Source organism: Schistocerca gregaria, chromosome 8 (genome assembly GCF_023897955.1).
Source record: "Schistocerca gregaria isolate iqSchGreg1 chromosome 8, iqSchGreg1.2, whole genome shotgun sequence".
NCBI classification, from domain to species: Eukaryota; Metazoa; Arthropoda; class Insecta; order Orthoptera; family Acrididae; genus Schistocerca; species Schistocerca gregaria.
The window spans coordinates 433386317-433406806 of NC_064927.1; the positions used below are offsets into that span (position 1 = coordinate 433386317).

A 20490-nucleotide genomic window follows, 5' to 3' on the forward strand; every position below is an offset into this window, starting at 1 on the left:
AAACACCTGAGGACATTTCCGCGTCAAAAATTTTTGGTTTGCGGTATGCCACCCAGTTACATCAACATAGTCCAAACTGAGGACGTTTCCATTTGAAGTCAATTTGTTGATACAAATATTCGCTCGGCACAGAGAAGAGTTGGAGACTACTTCTCGCCTTGCGAACTCAGTGTCAGATAGCAAGGAACAGCAGGAAATAGGGCCGTGGAACTTGCTGTGAACTGTTCTCAAGAATCCGATCTCAAAGTTTTAATGAACATTGTGCCAAGATTACGCTTCTCTCAACTTCGGAAGTCGCTGCGACATGAAGAATAAAGGCACTAGAATACATTCTCGCGCTATTTATTGAACGTTCCCATTCTTCGCAAAGAAGGGACTAGCGTCTTTCTTGCTGGGTAGTTTCACAGCCATAGCTTACTACTTGTGAATGTTAGCTTTAGCAATAAGGCGGTCCGAAGGCAAGAAGAAACTTTAAAACGCCTGAACTTAATTAATACTTCAACTACAACTGATTCTGTAAGCGTCGGGTCGAGTAATGGAAAAATAAAATTGTAGGTAATAAATACTTCTTGCTTTCGTTGTCATCCATTTGTTCCCACCAGTGATTATGTGCTCTTCAGTCGTATTTTATTCTTACAATAACAGTTTTACAAATGATGGCTGGAATTATTACGATGTTATTTCTACGAGTATTTTATACCTACCTACCGACGTGTAATTCAACTTCCTTTGAACACCAAATGAAATAAAGAAAATGTAATGAAATTAAGTCAAATGAGACAAACAAAATAAGATTATTAAATGAGAAAGTTAAAGCAGTAGACGTGTTTTGCTGGTAGGGCAGTAAGATAATTGACAATGGCCAAAGTAGAGATGGTACAAAATGAGAAAGAGAAGTTTTTAACACTGCATTTAATTGAAATTTCTTTCGAGAAGATATCTGAAGTGTAGCTTTGTCTGCGAGTGCAACTTGGAAGATAAGCAGCAGATCCGAGATAAGAATAGCTCTTGAAATGTAGTGCCACAGAACGACGGCGGAGATTACACGGGTAGATCTCATAACTAATTAAAAGGTACGTAATTAACTTCAGGAGAAATTAAATTTATGGCAGAAGCTGACAAAGTCAAGGAATCAGGAGCAGAACAGAACAATGTTTGTCATTATTCAGAACTGGAACTTCCCGAAAAATTAGCCATTCCGTTAAAAGCAGCCAAAGCCTTTTCACAGCCACAATGTCGAACGTCTGCCTTGCTACATGAAGTATAAGCTACTTAACACAGTTACATTCGCGACTTATCATACCCGTAGCCAGATGGTTAATATCACTGCCTCAGTGAATAACGAGCCGGGTTCGACTTCTGGTACCTTCTCAGATGTTTTCTAAGGTAGAGAGTTCTGGAATAGGGTTCACTCAGCCTCGTGAGGCAAAATGAGGAGCCGCTTCGTGAACACTGTCTGAATTCTTCTACTGGCAGTAACTGCAGGAGGAATTGGCGACATGTTGATCACATGAACCACGAACATAGATGATTTTTCGTGGTGCCCTTTGGCAGCAGTTGGCCACTCAGGACAGATCAAGGCCTAATCTGAGTGCTGTTTGCATTTACTTACTTTTGCGTTCACCATGATGTTACCCTTATTTGCATTGGTTCAAATGGCTCTCAGAACTGTGGGGCTTAACATCTGAGGTCATCAGTCCCCTAGAACTTAGAACTACTTAAACCTAACTAACCTAGGGACATCTGCCCGAGGCAGGATTCGAACCTGCGACCGTATCAGTCACGCAGTTCCGGACTGAATCGCCTAGAACCACTCGGCCACCGCGGCCGTCGGTCTGCAATGGTAACTACACGGCGTTTCATTTTCCAGTTATAGTATTTGCTATTTACAACCACATATTTGTACTTTAAGTCCCAGTACGGTGTGAAGTACTTGGTTACTTTAGATAACAGTATAAAGCGATACGAATATCAACAGAATGCGAAAAATAAAATAACTGAACACTATTTTCGTCTTTCAGAATGATGGAGAGTACCAATCGGTCTTTTCCTTTCTGGCTTTATTAAAGCAACTCCAAATTTCGGCTAGAAAAAAATTGTACATGTCGTATGACTAGGGCCTCCCGTTGGGTAGACCGGTCACCAGGTGCCAGTCTTTTGATTTGACGCCACTTCCGCGACCTGAGCGTCGATGGCGATGAGATGATGATGTGTAGGATAACGCAACACCCAGCCCCTGAGCGGAGAAAATCTCCGACCCAGCCGGGAATCGAACCCGGGCCCTTAGGATGGACATTCCGTCGCGCTGACCACTCAGCTACCGGGAACGGACAGATTTCGGCTAATAACTAGCTATTGTCAGTGCAGTATTTCGGAGTTTTAATGCGTGCCATAGTACGTCACCGCTTGTTATCCGGTCTCCTGTCGCAGTACAGCCTTGAATGAACTGTGGCAGGAGCCCAAAACAGAGTGGTTCACGTGCCCGGTCACGTGTTAAAACTCTGAAATACTCCATTGATAATGGCTAGTTACTAGACGAATCTGAATAATAAATTCAAAAAGGAAACGACTGATTGCTGCTCTCCATCACTTTGAAAGCCATATTACAGTCGTTGAGTGCATCCCACATTCCTAACGGAAGGTAATTTGACTTTATTATTAATGGCAGAGTACATAACACTTTGTAAGGCGTTAACAGTGAAATGATTCACGGTCCATTCGCAGAAAATAACTCTCCGATTAAAACCGTGCCTATGTAGCTGCTATGTCGGTGACAGATGGTACGCGCGAAACATGTAATCGTGTACTGTACACCAGACAAATTTAAATTCACTTCTTCCACCCTTACTACGAGAAACGATAGCACAACAGCCGATATAGATAAGATAATTTGACTACTTACGCCTATTATTAATAGCAAACACTTTTTATTTAAAATAGAGAGTCATAAGTTATTATACCACTAGTAAACGCTGCCTTGTTCTAGTAAATCGCTTCTACTTGCCATACGTCGGTAGTGGAGACTCTTTTTCAATTGAACTGTGATAATGGTTAGGACCTGTAATTTCTCTACCCTTCTGTCCCTCAATACCAAATTTATCAAGAGTAACTAACGACGCTGCTAGAGATTCTCTTCCGCAAGCCACTATATAAGCAAAGTTTCGTGCGAGGGCAGGCCCAAATGGTTCAAGTGGCTCTGAGCACTATGGTACTTAAAATCTGAGGTCATCAGTCCTCTAGAACTTCTTTTTTTGGTCATCAGTCTACTGACTGGTTTGCTGCGTCCCGCCACGAATTCCTTTCCTGTGCCACCCTCTTCATCTCACAGTAGCACTTGCAACCTACGTCCTCAATTATTTGCTTGACGTATTCCAATCTCTGTCTTCCTCTACAGTTTTTGCCCTCTACAGCTTCCTCTAATACCATGGAAGTCATTCCCTCATGTCTTAGCAGATGTCCTATCATCCTGCCCCTTCTCCTTATCAGTGTTTTCCACATATTCCTTTCCTCTCCGATTCTGCGTAGAACCTCCTCATTCCTTACCTTATCAGTCCACCTAATTTTCAACATTCGTCTATAGCACCACATCTCAAATGCTTCGATTCTCTTCTGTTCCGGTTTTCCCACAGTCCATGTTTCACTACCATACAATGCTGTACTCCAGACGTACATCCTCAGAAATTTCTTCCTCAATTTAAGGCCGGTATTTGATATTAGTAGACTTCTCTTGGCCAGAAATGCCTTTTTTTTGCCATAGCTAGTCTGCTTTTGATGTCTTCCTTGCTCCGTCCGTCATTGGTTATTTTACTGCCTAGGTAGCAGTATTCCTTAACTTCATTGACTTCATAACCATCAATCCTGATGTTAAGTTTCTCGCTGTTCTCATTTCTACTACTTCTCATTACCGTCGTCTTTCTCCGATTTACTCTCAAACCATACTGTGTACTCATTAGACTGTTCATTCCGTTCAGCAGATCATTTAATTCTTCTTCACTTTCACTCAGAATAGCAATGTCATCAGCGAATCGTATCATTGATATCCTTTCACCTTGTATTTTAATTCCACTCGTGAACCTTTCTTTTATTTCCAACATTGCTTCCTCGATGTACAGGCTGAAGAGTAGGGGCTAAAGGCTACAGCCTTGTCTTACTCCCTTCTTAATACGGACACTTCGTTCTTGATCGTCCACTCTTATTATTCCCTCTTGGTTGTTGTACATATTGTATATGACGCGTCTCTCCCTATAGCTTACCCCTACTTTTTTCAGAATCTTGAACAGCTTGCACCAATTTATATTGTCGAACGCTTTTTCCAGATCGACAAACCCTATGAACACGTCTTGATTTTTCTTGAGCCTTGCTTCCATTATTAGCCGTAACGTCAGAATTGCCTCTCTCGTGCCTTTACTTTTCCTAAAGCCAAACTGATCGTCACCTAGCGCATTCTCAATTTTCTTTTCCGTTCTTCTGTATATTATTCTTGTAAGCAGCTTCGATGCATGAGCTGTTAAGCTGATTGTGCGATAATTCTCGCACTTGTCAGCTCTTGCCATCTTCGGAATTGTGTGGATGATGCTTTTCCGAAAGTCAGATGGTATGTCGCCAGACTCATATATTCTACACACCAACGTGAATAGTCGTTTTGTTGCCAATTCCCCTAATGATATTAGAAATACTGATGGAATGTTATCTATCCCTTCTGCCTTATCTGACCGTAAGTCCTCCAAACCTCTTCCGATTCTAATACGGGAACCCCTATATCTTCTAAATCGACTCCTGTTTCTTCTTCTATCACATCAGACAAATCTTCACCCTCGTAGAGGCTTTCAATGTATTCTTTCCACCTAACTGCGCTCTCCTCTGCATTTAACAGTGGAATTCCCGTTGCACTCTTAATGTTACCACCGTTGCTTTTAATGTCACCAAAGGTTGTTTTGACTTTCCTGTATGCTGAGTCTGTCCTTCCGACAATCATATCTTTTTCGATGTCTTCACATTTTTCCTGCAGCCATTTCGTCTTAGCTTCCCTGCACTTCCTATTTATTTCATTCCTCAGCGACTTGTATTTCTGTATTCCTGATTTTCCCGGAACATGTTTGTACTTCCTCCTTTCATCAATCAACTGAAGTATTTCTTCTGTTACCCATGGTTTCTTCGCAGCTACCTTCTTTGTACCTATGTTTTCCTTCCCAACTTCTGTGATGGCCCTTTTTAGAGATGTCCATTCCTCTTCAGCTGTACTGCCTACTGCGCTATTCCTTATTGCTGTATCTATAGAGTTAGAGAACTTCAAACGTATCTCGTTATTCCTTAGAACTTCCATATCCCACTCCTTTGCGTATTGATTCTTCCTGACTAATGTCTTGAACTTCAGCCTACTCTTCATCACTACTATATTGTGATCTGAGTATGTATCTGCTCCTGGGTACGCCTTACAACCCAGTATCTGATTTATGAATCTCTGTCTGACCATGATGTAATCTAATTAAAATCTTCCAGTATCTCCCGGCCTTTTCCAAGTATACCTCCTCCTCTTGTGATTCTTGAACAGGGTATTCGCTATTACTAGCTGAAACGTGTTACAGAACTTAATTAGTCTTTCTCCTCTTTCATTCCTTGTCCCAAGGCCATATTCTCCTGTAACCTTTTCTTCTACTCCTTCCCCTACAACTGCATTCCAGTCGCCCATGACTTTTAGATTTTCGCCCCCCTTTACATACTGCATTACCCTTTCTATATCCTCATACACTTTCTCTATCTGTTCATCTTCAGCTTGCGACGTCGGCATGTATACCTGAACTATCGATGTCGGTGTTGGTCTGCTGTCGATTCTGATTAGAACAACCCGGTCACTGAACTGTTCACAGTAAGACACCCTCTGCCCTACCTTCCTATTCATAACGAATCCTACACCTGTTATACCATTTTCTGCTGCTGTTGATATTACCCGATACTCATCTGACCAGAAAACCTTGTCTTCCTTCCACTTCACTTCACTGACCCCTACTATATCTATATTGAGCCTTTGCATTTCCCTTTTAAGATTTTCTAGTTTCCCTACCACGTTCAAGCTTCTGACATTCCACGCCCCGACTCGTAGAACGTTATCCTTTCGTTGATTATTCAATCTTTTTCTCATGGTAACCTCCCCCTTGGCAGTCCCCTCCCGGAGATCCAAATGGGGGACTATTCCGGAATCTTTTGCCAATGGAGTGATCATCATGACACGTCTTCAACTACAGGCCACATGTCCTCTGGATACACGTTACGTGTCTTTAATGCAGTGGTTTCCATTGCCTTCTGCATCCTCATGTCGTTGATCATTGCTGATTCTTCCGCCTTTAGGGGCAATTTCCCACCCCTAGGACAAGAGAGTGCCCTGAACCTCTATCCGCTCCTCCGCTCTCTTTAACAAGGCCGTTGGCAGAATGCGGCTGACTGACTTCTTATGCCGGAAGTCTTCGGCCGCCAATGCTGGTTATTTATCAAAATTTAGGCAGTGGCGGGGATCTAACCAGGGACCGAAGACGTTTTTGATTATGAATAAAAGACGCTACCCCTAGACCACTCCATTGCATCTAAAAACTAACTAACCTAAGGGCATCACACACATCCATGCCCGAGGCAGGATTCGAACCTGCGACCGTAGCAGTCGCGCCCTAGACCACAGTGCTAGTGTATCTCTGGAACTTAGAACTAATTAAATCTAACTAACCTAAGGATATCATACACACCCGTGCCCGAGGAACCTGCGACCGTAGCTGTCGCGCGGTTCCGGACTGAAGGGCCTAGAACCGCTCGTCCACGCTTCCGGCTGAGGGCAGGGCCATCGATAAAACCATTCTGCTCAGCAATTTTCACTCTTGTAATCAGAGATCATTAGCCTGAGAGACGGAACATCAAAATGGTCAAATTGTTGCAGCCTACTGGTACCGCACTTAGGCTTTGGCATGGAATCTCATACGTGAAAGAACAGAAGAAGAGCAACAGAGAGGCAATATTTAAGTCGTTATAATGCCGTGAGCTACGAATACTTTTGTAATGCTTTATTTCAAAGGCATACTCAGTTTCGAGATAACATGTGCATCTTGAGTTGATAAACATTTCCAGGTACACTGATGTTTTGCTCAGCAGCGTGTCGTCCACTCTTGCAATATGTTCCAGTGAATGGCGATTTTTTAAATGTTCCTTATGGTTTCCAAGACGATGTACGCAGTCCTGTCAAGTTAATGTGTTCACCGGGCATTTTCGCCGTCAATGTGCAATAACCACTCGGAGGCTGCAGGTGGCAGTACTAGTGGAGGATGGTACATAAAACATAAAACTTGTCGGGGAAATGCGGACAACAGTACAGTCTTTCAAACAACTTCCGGGAATTCAGCCAGGTAACACTTTCAGCGACCGCCGACATTTTGGCGGGAGAACACCCTGCCATTTTCAAGGCAAATTGCAACGGACAGGCGGGGCAAATGCAAATTTAAAACCTCGGTTCTCGGACTGAAGCAGGAAAGATAACACACACACACACTGGACACTAGTGCCACCAAAGATGACCAAAGTCAAAGCTATCGATAGTGAGACTATGAATTCGCAGGTGAGGTATCGTTGACTCTGTCCCTCTGTTTTTTGACAAGGGAGAGAGCCGGATTCCAAATAGAGTTTAAACAGAAACCTCCATCCCTGTTAACGAGGTTGCTCGCTAATTTAATCTCAACTCCCTCCCTAATAGCACTGTCCCAATAGCTGGACGTGCATGCCAATATCTCGGTGTTATTATATAACATGGGGTGACCAGTATCCAATCAATGTTCGGCAATAGCAGTTCTATTTGGCTGCTGTAATCGTGTGTGCCGTTTATGCTCAGTGCATCGGTCCTCCACGGTCCTGATAGTTTGACCAATATATGCCATGCCGCAGCTACAAGGAATACGATATACGCCCGCCTTACGCAGTGGCATGCACGTCCAGCTATTGGGACAGTGTTATTAGGGAGGCAGTTGAGATTAAATTAGCGAGCAACCTCGTTAACAGGGATGGAGGTTTCTGTTTAGACTCTGTTTGGAATCCGGCTCTCTCCCTTGTCAAAAAACAGAGGGACAGAGTCAATGATACCTCACCTGCGGATTCGTAGTCTCGCTGTCGATAGCTCTGACTTTGGTCATCTTTGGTGGCACTAGTGCTCAGTGTGAATGTGTTATCTTTCCTGCTTCAGTCCGAGAACCGAGGTTTTAAATTTGCATGGACGCCGCCTGTCCGTTGCAATTTGCCTTGAAAATGGCGGGCTGTTCTCCCGCCGAAATATCGGCGGTCACTGAAAGTGTTACCTGTCTGAATTCCCGGAAGTTATTTGAAAGTTGTATACGCCAGAAGAAACTCAGGTCTTACAAACAGTACAGTCGTTGTCGCAATGTGGAAACGGAGACATTTTTCTGATGTGGCCAAAGATGGAAGCATTTCCGAAACGGCACTGTGGCACACCATGCTCCACAGATGACAGGGCAGAACGGCGGCTGCGGAGGTGTGTACCGGTGACTACGCGAGCTACTGCTGAGCAACTGTCCGGCCAGATGGACCAAGGTGCTGCTAACAGTGTCTGCACAACACATTTCAGCGAACGTTGCTTTGTACGGACTTCCACTGCAGGCGCCTGCTTCGTGCTGACTACTGGTCATCAGCGATAATCGCTGAAATATGCACGCCGATATCTTAACTGGACGTCCGCTGAGTGGCGACAAGTGGCCTTTTTGAGATGAATCACATTTTATGCTCCATCAGACAGATGGCCATTGGCGTGTACAGTAATGACACACTGAAAGGGAAAATCCGGGCCGGAGGAGGGAATGTTATGTCTGGGGAATGATTTCATGTTATGCCCTGGACGATCTCGTCACTATGGAAGACACAGTGGATCAGGATAAAGTAAAACCGAAACTAAATTAAACTCCGTCCGAACAGGCCTTGGAAGGATCAACGGTACCGACCGACCGCCGAGTCACCCTCAGCCCACCGCTCTCCCGGCCGTATGTCGGTTTACGAGACCGGAGCCGCTACTTTTCAATCAGGTAGCTACTCAGTTTGCCTCATAAGGGTTGTGTGCACCCCGTTTGCCAACAGCGCTCGGCAGACCGGACGGTCACCCATCCAAGTGCTAGCCCAGCCCGACAGCGCTTAACTTCGGTCATCTGACAGGAACCGGTGTTAGCACTGCGGCAAGGCCGGGATCAACATAATATGTATCTATCGCTTCGTGCAGTTCGTTTCTTATCGGCACAGTGACATCTACCAGCAGGACAATGCAACTTGTCAAACAACTCGCAGTATATGTGCGTGGTTCGAAGAAAATCAGGATGAGTATACCATATTTCCCTGGCCAACAGCCCCCCCCCCCCCCTTTCCGGTATTTAAACAAAACCGGGAATCTGTAATACCACTTCTATCGGACTATTCGTGCCATGGATCCTTAACTGAGACACCTGGTACAGATCCCTGTCGGTGCCTTTCAGAACTTCACTGACTCTCTTCCTGCCAGCCTCGCAGTTGTCTACCCTGCAAAATGTTGTAATTCGGGCTTTTGACAGGTGGTCACAAAAAATGGTTCAAATGGCTCTGAGCACTATGGGACTTAACTTCTGAGGTCATCAGTCACCCAGAACTTAGAACTACTTAAACCTAACTAACCTAAGGACATCACAAACATCCATGCCCGAGGCAGGATTCGAACCTGCGACCGTAGCGGTCGCGCGGTTCCAGGCTGTAGCACCTAGAACCGCTCGGCCACCCCGGCCGGCCAGGTGGTCACATTAAAGTGACTGGACTGTTCACATGCTACTGCTTTGCGAACCACGCACGCGTTGTAAATAAATCACTGTGCCACACTTCATAAAATTCTTAACGTCAGTTTGGGCTCGACACACGTGCTTCACACTGATCGTCATTCAATAGACTTCTGTCTTGTTTCATTTACCGAGACAACCGGCGTGGATAGTTACATACTAGTCGGAGGCCGTGTAGTGCCTGTTGGTGGCGTCGTTTTCTAGTACAGTGGTTGGATCCGAGAGTTTTCTGAAAGTAAATGGACTGCAGTTGGATAGTAATTAGTCTTATAGAAGTACTGACGTTCTTAAAGCCGTATCGGTGGTCAAACCGAGGCTGGTGACCCTTACTTACATGTGTAGAATAATCCAGGTTGTCCAACACAGTTTTCTGAGAAAGTCTGCAGGGCAGTACATTACGCAACTCGTCTTGTGGACCGCCGATCCCATCGCGGAGACTGCGTGGGCTCCGAGGGAGGCCACGAGGCTGATATCGAGCGATTCCATGGCCGTTCCGCGAATGATCTGACTAAAACACCTACGAAGTTTTGGTCGAATTCACTAAGTGGTTCGAAATCATCTATTCAGTCGCTCAGTGATCAGATACCGAAACTGAAAGTAACAGAGAGAAGGCCGAAATATCGAATCCGGTCTTCTGAAACGGTTTGACAGCAGAAAATCGTAATATGGCCCCTCTTTCCATTCATATTACGAACGTCGAAAAGACAGATATTGAGATAACCGATCGCGGAATGGAAAATCAACTCTAATCGCTTAGTAATGGAGAGGTATCAGGGTCAGGGCAGATACCTGTAAGTCTCTACAAAGATTACGAGAAAGAACCTTGCTACTTTCCAGCAGCAGTTTGTCGTAGCACCCGCTGGAGTAACGAGGGGTACACAGCGACTGGAAAAAACGTAAAGTCCTCTCTGTTTTCAAAGAACGTCGTAGGACAGATACAGATAATTACACTATGCAAAAGACAAAACTTTTTCTTGTTTAAGTGAATTTTATGCTTGTTTCAGATTAACGAGGTCACAACTATACACTGAATAATCCTTCTGTTGTATGATCGTTTCTTTGCTTCTTATGCCCAATTATATGAAACTGATTGGTTAAAATTATATTTGCTGAGATCGCTTAATACATGAGATGAATAAACTGTTCAGTCGTATGTTATCTGTTTCGGATTCGCGTAACTGATGAATAATGGCATCTTCCCGTTGTTGTAAGAATCATACAAATTGTTTTTGCTACGTGTGTCCTCCTTTCTGCGAATGAAAGCAGTAAAGCATAGCATAAAGGATGGTAACAACTTCCGCTTAGTATGCAGGTCTTATTTGGGTATCCCTGTGGGAAACAAGAACTGGGTAACACATCTTGTGTGTGGTTATTGCACATCTACTCTCGAGGCCAGTTATAGAGGAGAAAACACCTAAATTTTTGCGAGAACCAACATATCACTTTTCAACTGCTATTTCCGTGTTGCTGTTCTCATCATAAGAGGGAAAAGAAAACCAATGTTTCTTTTTTTTTCATATCCATACTTGCCTTCATCTCTTAGGCCCATTCCACACGTTGAGTAGCTTCCTATTCCTCCTCCTCTAGCGCTGAAGAGGTGTGAAGGTTGCAGTAACGAATCAAATACCGAAATCGACCACGAAAGAGACTTTTCAGAGGATGAAGATGCTACACTTCACTTCCCCATACAAAATGAGCTAAATGGCTTGATCTCGGATCTAGGTATTATAAAATCCAATGCGGAAATCCTAACATCGAGACTAAAGCACTGGGGCCGATTGGGAAAGATTTGCAACATACGCAACCTAAGGAAACGCTATGAAACTTTGTCACGACACTTCACTCTGACAGACAACCTGTGCTATTTCCACAAGGTGCTACTTTTGAAAGACCAATCTTCATTGATAGCTCCTGCAAGAGGCTGAAACCTGTTCTCCTTCATCATGGAAATAAGTATCCGTCAATGTATCCGTCAATTCCAGCCACTCATTCGACTCCCTAGAAGAAAGTTACTCAAGTGTTCAACATCAGCTTCAAGTGTTAAAACATGCTGAACATCAGTAGGATGTAATTGGTGATTTCAAAATGACTGAATTTTTGATGGTATTACAAGGAGTAAACATAAAATAACCTGCATTCCCTGTCTTTGGGTTAGCAGGGATACAGGCAAACACTTTGTGACTGTTGAGTGGCCATTGAGAATGGAGCTTGTGGTTGGTCAGAAAACATGAAGTGGGATCCCCTTCCCAGGCAGGGAAAGATTCTGATGCCTTCGCTCTATATTAAGCTTGGGCTCGTCAAGCAATTTGTAAAGGCATTGGATACACATCTGATGCAATGAAGTACCTTCAGAATGTGTGCCCCAAGCTCTCAGAGGCTAATAGTGTGATTTTTGTGTGTGTCTAATGAAAAAAATTTATACGTGATGTCACATTCGTCTGCAGGCATTTACCAGTTCAGATAAAGGCTGGAAGAGATTCCTGGACGTAGTGAATGGTTTCCTAGTGAATCACAAGGTGGACAATTACAGGGATGCGGTAGAGGATCTTTTGAATAACTACAAAACAATGTCCCTTGAGTAGCACGAACTCCACTCGCGTCTAGATATTTTAAAGGCTCATATGCGTAATTTCAGAGGAACAGGGCGAAAGGTTCCATCAGGACTTACATTTCTTTGAAAGAAGGTAGCAGGGAAAGTATAATGAGCGAACGCTTCGTGATTGCATCTGGGGACTAATCAGAGAGAGTGACGTAAATTCCAAGAGGAAACGTGGAAGGCAACACATTTTTAAGCATATATACACGAAATGTAAACATTTTCAAGTACTTTAACAATTTTGACATATATATTCACTGCATTTACATTTTCTTAACGATTTCTTTTCTTTTATTTCAGGGGTATCCACAAACGAGCATTCATTATTCCATATCAATATATTTTCCTAAAATTAAGAAATAAAATCGAAGCATTTCCCTAAAAACAATTTCCCATCTGCAAAATCGTGTTTACATAGTATTTTGAAACATAATGCATCGGAAACAACAAAAAATTAAGTTAAACAAAATCTCGTTGCATGGTGTTGCAGGCCTATGTCGTTGATGTCAGTCACTTGCAGAATTATGGAACATGTTTATGCTCAAGCATTATGACCTATTTGGAGAACGAATATCTCCTCTATGAAAATCTACATGGATTCCGCAAACAGAGATCTTGTGAAAGCTCGCTTGTTCATCCGTGGCGCCGTAGACAACGGCGCTTGCGGTGACTCCGTGTTCTTTCACTTCAACAACGCGTGTGTACTGTTTAGTGAAAAAAATACAAACTTAATCGAGTATCAGACTAGATTTACGACTAGAGTCAAGACTTCCTTACCTCTCAACGGAACAAAACCTACAGATGTGAAGGTAATTTCGGTGGTACCAAAAGGAATTGTGATAGGACCGTTACTGATTATAATGTACAAAAATGACCTAGTTGAAAGCGACGGAAGCCCTTTAAGACTGTTAGCAGATCATGCGGTCGTCTATAAAAGGAATGAATGCCTGAAGACAGTATCTGTCTCCAGAATGACCTACAGATGAGTAATTAATGATGTATCCACTGGCAGTTGACCCCGAATGTAAATAAATGCGATAAATGGCGCATATAGAAGAAAAGGAATTCGCAACTGTACAAAAACTCTATTGACCACAAATTACAGGAAACAGTATCTACCGTAAAATGTGTAGGTGTAACTATGTAGAGCGACCGTAAGTGGAACCACCACACATCGCAAATAGTGGAAAAAGCACACGCCAAATTGAAACTATAGGAAAGAAGAGCTCAAAAGGAGCTTATGCGACCGATTCTTATGTTCTGTTGATCAATTTGGCACCGTTAGCAGGTAGTATTGGCAGAAGAGAGAGAGAATATCCAAAGAAGAGCCGTGCGTTTCGTAACGGGATCGTTCAGTCTGCACGAGATCGTCGCAGAGAAGCTCAACAAACTCCATTGGCAGACGTTACAAGAGTGTCGTTGTCCATCACGGAGAGCTTTACCACTGATATTTCGAGAGAGTGCTGTACGGGGAAAGTCGGACAACATATAATACTTCAATCCACATAGATCTCGCGCCAATTCTAGCCAATACAGAGGATTACCGATAATCGTCTACCCATACGCCATTCGCGAGTGGTAGAAGAAAGAGGAGACTAATTACTTGTATCAGAAGTACCCTCAGTTGACTTGCGGAGTATTGATGTAGATGTAGGTGTCCATGCAGTCGGAAGAAACTTTTAGAAGTCAGACGGGTTGTGTCGGTGTACTGAAGACTTCCAAACGAGCGAAGCCCGTGCTGATGACCTGCCAGCGGAGCCACTGTGGACGCAGTCACCGACCGCGCTGAGTAACGCCGGAGAATCACCTGCGAATTTATTGGCCGTACCTCAGGCTGACTCCCGAGTGATGCGTCGGACGGCTGCTCTTGTATGACGTGTCGATTACCTGTCGCCATACTTCTTACGAGAGCTGGTATGGGCTCGTTACTTTTCCTGATGCCAGGCGCTATGAATCGTACATTCAATACGCGCATCTGTTTTTCCACATTATGGTTTGACTGTCCAGCTACCGGCCTCCGTTGCTACTGATCACATTTGGCGTCAGTAGGCCAAACACAAATAAAGTATTCGGTAACAAATAATGTCTCAGCGTTCTTTTTTTTTTTACTGTTCCTGCAAACACTTGTCAAAATTATAATTAAATCGCGTGTTTCCCCAAAAAAACTATCATTACGAACGTTCCAAAAAATCAGAATTACCATCACTGTGCTAAAGAGGTTATAGAAAAATATGGAAACACCACAAGAAATACATGTTATTGTTGTTGTGGTCTTCAGTCCTGAGAATGGTTTGATGCAGCTCTCTCTGCTACTCTATCCTGTGCAAGCTTCTTCATCTTCCAATACCTACTGCAACCTACATCCTTCTGAATCTGTTTGGTGTATTCACCTCTTGGTCTACCGCTACGATTTTTACCCTCCAAGCTGCCCTCCAATACTAAATTGGTGATCCCTTGATGCCTCAGAATATGCCCGACCAACCGATCCCTTCTTGTGGTCAAGTTATGCAACAAATTTCTCATCTCTCCAATTCTATTCAATACCTCCTCATTAGTTATGTGATCTACCCATCTAATATTTAGCATTCTGCTGTAGCACCACATTTCGAAAGCTTCTATTCTCTTCTTGTCTAAACTATTTATCGTCCACGTTTCACTTCCATACATGGCTACACTCCATACAAATACTTTCACAAACGACTTCCTGACACTTAAATCTATACTCCATGTTAACCAATTTCTCTTCTTCAGAAACGCTTTCCTTGCCATTGCCAGTCTATATTTTATACCCTCTCTGCTTCGACCATCATTAGTTATCCTGCTCCCCAAATAGCAAAACTCATTTACTACTTTAAGCGTCTCCATTTCTAATCTAATTCTCTCAGCATCGCCCGATTTAATTCAACTAAATTCCATTATCCTCGTTTTGCTTTTGTTGATGTTCATCTTATATTCTCCTTTCAAGACACTGTCCATTCCGTTCAGCTGCTAAGAAATACATAGTTGTACATAAATGTAGATGGTAGCCAAGTCCGCGGCTTGTGCTGTTGTACCGGGTGATTATAATTGAACTTTCCCTATTTGACATTTTATGACATAGAAACTAATTACCGTACGAGTACCAAACTTGGTTGCATTAATGTCCGGAGTATGGGGTGCATGATTTCCATGCGTCACGGCGCCATCGTTCAGTTCCAACTGTGGCCACCAGGTGCCGTAATCAGCCACCGTGCTTCATAAGATCATGCACCTGACCAGTCGCATTGCACTTCTTGATGTGTCAACATGAGCTTGGACAAAACGAACAGGGCATTATCGGTGAGACTCTATTATCAAAACGAAAGTAATGCTGCAACTGCACTTCGAGAATGCCGCTGCCTGAAAGGATTACGGAAGGGTCCTCTTTCTACACCTGCTGTGCGGAGAATGACGAAGAGCTGGACGTCGCTCCGGGAAGAGGCCGACGACCGGTTGCATCACAGGTGTTTTTATACCAGACAACGGTGCGCCCAATTCCCTACCGTTCCAATGCGTCTCAACAACTGAACGTCCCATGGTCCACTGTACGGAAGGTGCTTCAAGACATTCTCAGAAGGTATCTGTACAAGATCCATATCGCACAGCGACTTCGCTTTCCACTTTCTCGCAAGGTTTGAAGTTGACGAGGGCTGGCCTTGGACCATCCTATGGACAGACGGAACTCGAATTTCTCTGACGGATGAGGTAAACACACAGAATTGTTCAGTATAGGGATCTTCACCTCTAGCCACTGTGCATGAAGTTACTCTGTATGGGGAACGTGTCACCGTATGGTGTAGCTTCGCGGTTATCTTCATCATTGGACCATTCTTTCTTGAACAGGTTGGCGCTCAATGACCAAAGACTTGCAGTGACTGGCCAGCGTTACTGGGATATGCTTCGTCAGCATGTCATACCCGCCCTACAGGAGAGACGCATTGAACTCAGTAGCTTTCATGCGCGATGGGGCATCACCGCACATCGTTCGTGATGTTCACCTGCTGGCCAGAAACACATTTGTAAGCGATCGATTTATCAGACGGTCGTTTCCAAATGCTTGGCGGGCACTATCACTTGATCTCCATCCCTGTAATTTCTGGTTGTAGTGTAAGTAGGCTGTTTAGGTTATTACATTGGTAACGCCACGTAGTGCTCTGCATGAAAATCACTGGCTGTTCTGTGTGCAATCTGTGGCTGGTTTGCATTGTTGGAATTTGCTATTGTAGTGTTGGGCAGTTGGATGTGAACAGCGCGTAGCGTTGCGCAGTGGGAGGTGAGCCGCCAGCAGTGGCGGAGTTTTGAGAGCGGATGATCTGGAAGTGTGTCCATCAGAGACTGTAAATTTGTAAGACTGGATGTCATGAGCGTAATATTGACGAGGGCTGGCCTTGGACCATCCTATGGACAGACGGAACTCGAGTTTCTCTGACGGATGAGTAAACACACAGAATTGTTGAGTATGGGGATCTTCACCTCCAGTCACTGTGCATAAAAAATAAGGTAAATACTCGTACACTGTTTGTGGTGGTGGTGGTGGTGGTGGTTAGTGTTTAACGTCCCGTCGACAACGAGGTCATTAGAGACGGAGCGCAAGCTCGGGTTAGGGAAGGATTGGGAATAAAATCGGCCGTGCCCTTTCAGAGAAACCATCACGGCATTTGCCTGAAACGATTTAGGGAAATCACGGAAAACCTAAATCAGGATGGCTGGAGACGGGATTGAACCGTCGTCCTCCCGAATGCGAGTCCAGTGTGCTTTAACTGCGCCACCTCGCTTGGTACACTGTTTGTGGGATACAAAAGCAGCCAGCATACCTACGTAAATTCTTCGTTCTGCTGTGTGGAATGCAGTCCTGTGCTTCCAGACTCTTATGGACGCCATATTGAGCCTCTTTTGTAGTAGTAATGGTGCTGATATGTAATGGTATGAAGTACCGTAGTAGCACATTAAAAGTGTTCCAACTGAAAAGATTCTGCTTTATTTTTCTTCCGGATATCCTTGTCTGGTCCCGTGTTATAAAGTGTTAAATAAGGAAAGTTTAGTTATAACCACCCGATATTTGACTACGAACGACACCTGTGCAACGTCCTCAAAGCATTGCAAGCGTCAGTCGTACTCAGACAAGTGTAGCTGTGAATGCATTGTGTCAGATCTAAGTCACTTCAAGCGTACGCATATTGTGGCTCCTGTATGTTGGGTGCTTCCAAAACCATAGTAGCCGAAGAGTTTGGCGTTTCAAGGAATACTTTATCTAATACTTACACGGCATACATGTTGTTGTTGTCTTCAGTCCTGAGACTGGTTTGATGCAACTCTACATGCTACTCTATCCTGTGCAAGCTTCTTCATCTCCCAGTACCTACTACAACCTACATCCTTCTGAATTCTTGGTCTAAAGTTTCTAATCTTCTGCCCGATTAAGGGATCTGACATTCTACGCTCCGATCCGTAGAACGCCAGTTTTCTTTCTCCTGATAACGGCATCCTCTTGAGTAGTCCCCGCCCGGAGATCCGAATGGGGGACTATTTTACCTCCGGAATATTTTACCCAAGAGGACGCCATCATCATTTAATCATACAGTAAAGCTGCATGCCCTAGGGGAAAATTACGGCCGTAGTTTCCCCTTGCTTTCAGCCGTTCGCAGTACCAGCACAGCAAGGCCGTTTTGGTTATTGTTACAAGGCCATATCAGTCAATCATCCAGACTGTTGCCCTTGCAACTACTGAAAAGGCTGCTGCCCCTCTTCAGGGACCAATCGTTTGTCTGGCCTCTCAACAGATACCCCTCCGTTGTGGTTGTACCTACGGTACGGCTATCTGTATCGCTGAGGCACGCAAGCCTCCCCACCAAAGACAAGGTCCATGGTTCATGGGTAAAATATCATTTAAGGTAAGCTTCTGACGCTGTATCAAATTACTTTTAAGAACAACAGTTCGCCGCGGACATTCCTGTCTGAAGTGTCCGGTTTCGTTACGTATATGACATGTAGCATACATAGATGGAGGAGAAACATCATCAACTAAGTCACAACGAAGACGAAAATAACTGTTGAGTGATCGTTACGGATAGTCATTGAAGAGGATCATGGCGAAATATATGAGAACGACAGCTGCAAAAGTCACTGCAGAACTGAATGTCGCTCTCGCGAATCCTTTCGGCACCAAACCGAGGTGAAGAGAGCTCTATAAGATGAGAGATGCTGGACCACATGGAATTCGAAAACCGGACACCAGTGAAGCACAGGGACCGTAACAGGATAACGTGATGCCGAAGCCATAAAACTTGGACTATAAAGCAATGCAAAAATGTCATTTGCTGGGTTGAGTCTCGTTTCACACTGTTTCCAACTTTTTCACACTCATTCCAAATTCTGGTCGAGGTTACGTCCCAATACTGAAACATGGTGATGGTCCGGTGATGATTTGAACAGCCTTATCGTAGTATTCCACGAGCCCCATGGTTACTCTGAAGGTAGAAGCATTACTGTCAAGTTCAGTGAAGAAATTTCAGAATAGTTTGAAATTAAAACAGGAGAGACACAAGATGATGTGTAAATTTTCGATTGTGTCTTTGAAAAATTAATCCACGATAGCGAAAACTGAAATCGGAGCCTAAAATTGACGAACCAATAAAATCAGGAGTAACCAGTAGTAGAATTAACTTTCAGCTTTCGCAAACGATCGGGCAGTTGTATGTCAGGACATTCAAACAGCACTAAAACAAAACAGTAATCCTTAAAGAAGCAGCACAAACACTGGTCTAGCAACAACGTAGCACCGAAAATTCCAGAAATTAAATACAGAAAAATTGAGAGCGTTTATCACCATAGATATGTAGGCGAAGCCATTCAGGAACCCGGTTTGGAAAAAAACCTGTTTACTAAATTGTTTGTAACAAAATGCAAAAAGCTTTCTGGTTTACAAAAAAAGACATCTATAACAACGATGAATTTCAAAAGTCACAAAACTGGAATAGTACAACATAATCATCAAATCAGTATCTTTGTGTGGGTTCTTTCAGCAGTAAATCTGTGTGACACACAAAGCGTCTTTTTGTAGCGTCTACTGTTAGTGTTTTTTTTGAACAACTTCATGCCTATCGCTCCTGCGTTTACTAAACGATCATGTGGCGGAAGGCGCCCGTCTCCGAGGCAGCTTCTCTGTCTACACCACTAATCTGACATGGGTCCAACAACGAGTAGCAAATCGGAAATTTGTGGTAAGATCTTATGGGATGAAACTGCTGAGGTCATCGATCCCTAAGCTTACAAACTACTTAATCTAACTTAAACGAACTTACGCTAAGAACAACACAAACCCCCATCCCCGAGGGTGGGCTCTGACCTCCGGCGGGAGGAGCCGCGCGAACCGTGACAAGACGCCTTAGTCCTCGCTTCTCATTAGTAGCACTCACGAACTGATTGGCAGAGCGAAGCCACTTCTTTCGCGAATAAATTACATTTCCTTAGGATTCTCCCAATGTCTCTCCGTTTAGAATCTCCTTTGTCCGCAATTACTTTTACGTGGTCATTCCACCTTAGGTTACTTATTGTAGTTAGGCAGTAATGTATCACTTCTCCTATTAATAAACATTACGTTATATTTATCTATATTCTGGTTGCACTCCCATCCCCAGCAGAAATCCTCCCGCAGTTTGCTTCAGTCATGTGCTGCAACTTCTTGTAACATTGTCCATGAACAGGCTAACAGAGCTTATGAAACTATCCACCACATCGTATACATAGACATTTATTATAAATTAAAGTCCCCCGCCGCCTTTCCTGTCTGTGTATGAGGGCTAATCTCAGGAACTGCTGGACGGATTTTATATGGCTTTCACTAATAGACAGACTGATTCATGAGGAATGTTTTTGTAAGTTAATAACACTACGCCAGACAAGTTATCCCTCAGCACATCCTTAATGCTAGCCGTCAGCATCCAGTGCAGATCGCTAATTAATTGTACGTCTGTTGACATATCTCAATCCATTTTCCATTTCCCGCTCACTCTTCTCTCTCTCTCTCTCTCTCTCTTTTCTTGT

General features: G+C 43.8%; 1 protein-coding gene across 1 annotated transcript in view; it reads right to left on the reverse strand.

Moving 5' to 3' along the window:
* Positions 1 to 20490, reverse strand: part of LOC126284252 (somatomedin-B and thrombospondin type-1 domain-containing protein) — a 1271181-nt gene that overhangs the window by 292175 nt on the left and 958516 nt on the right. The window lies entirely within an intron of this gene.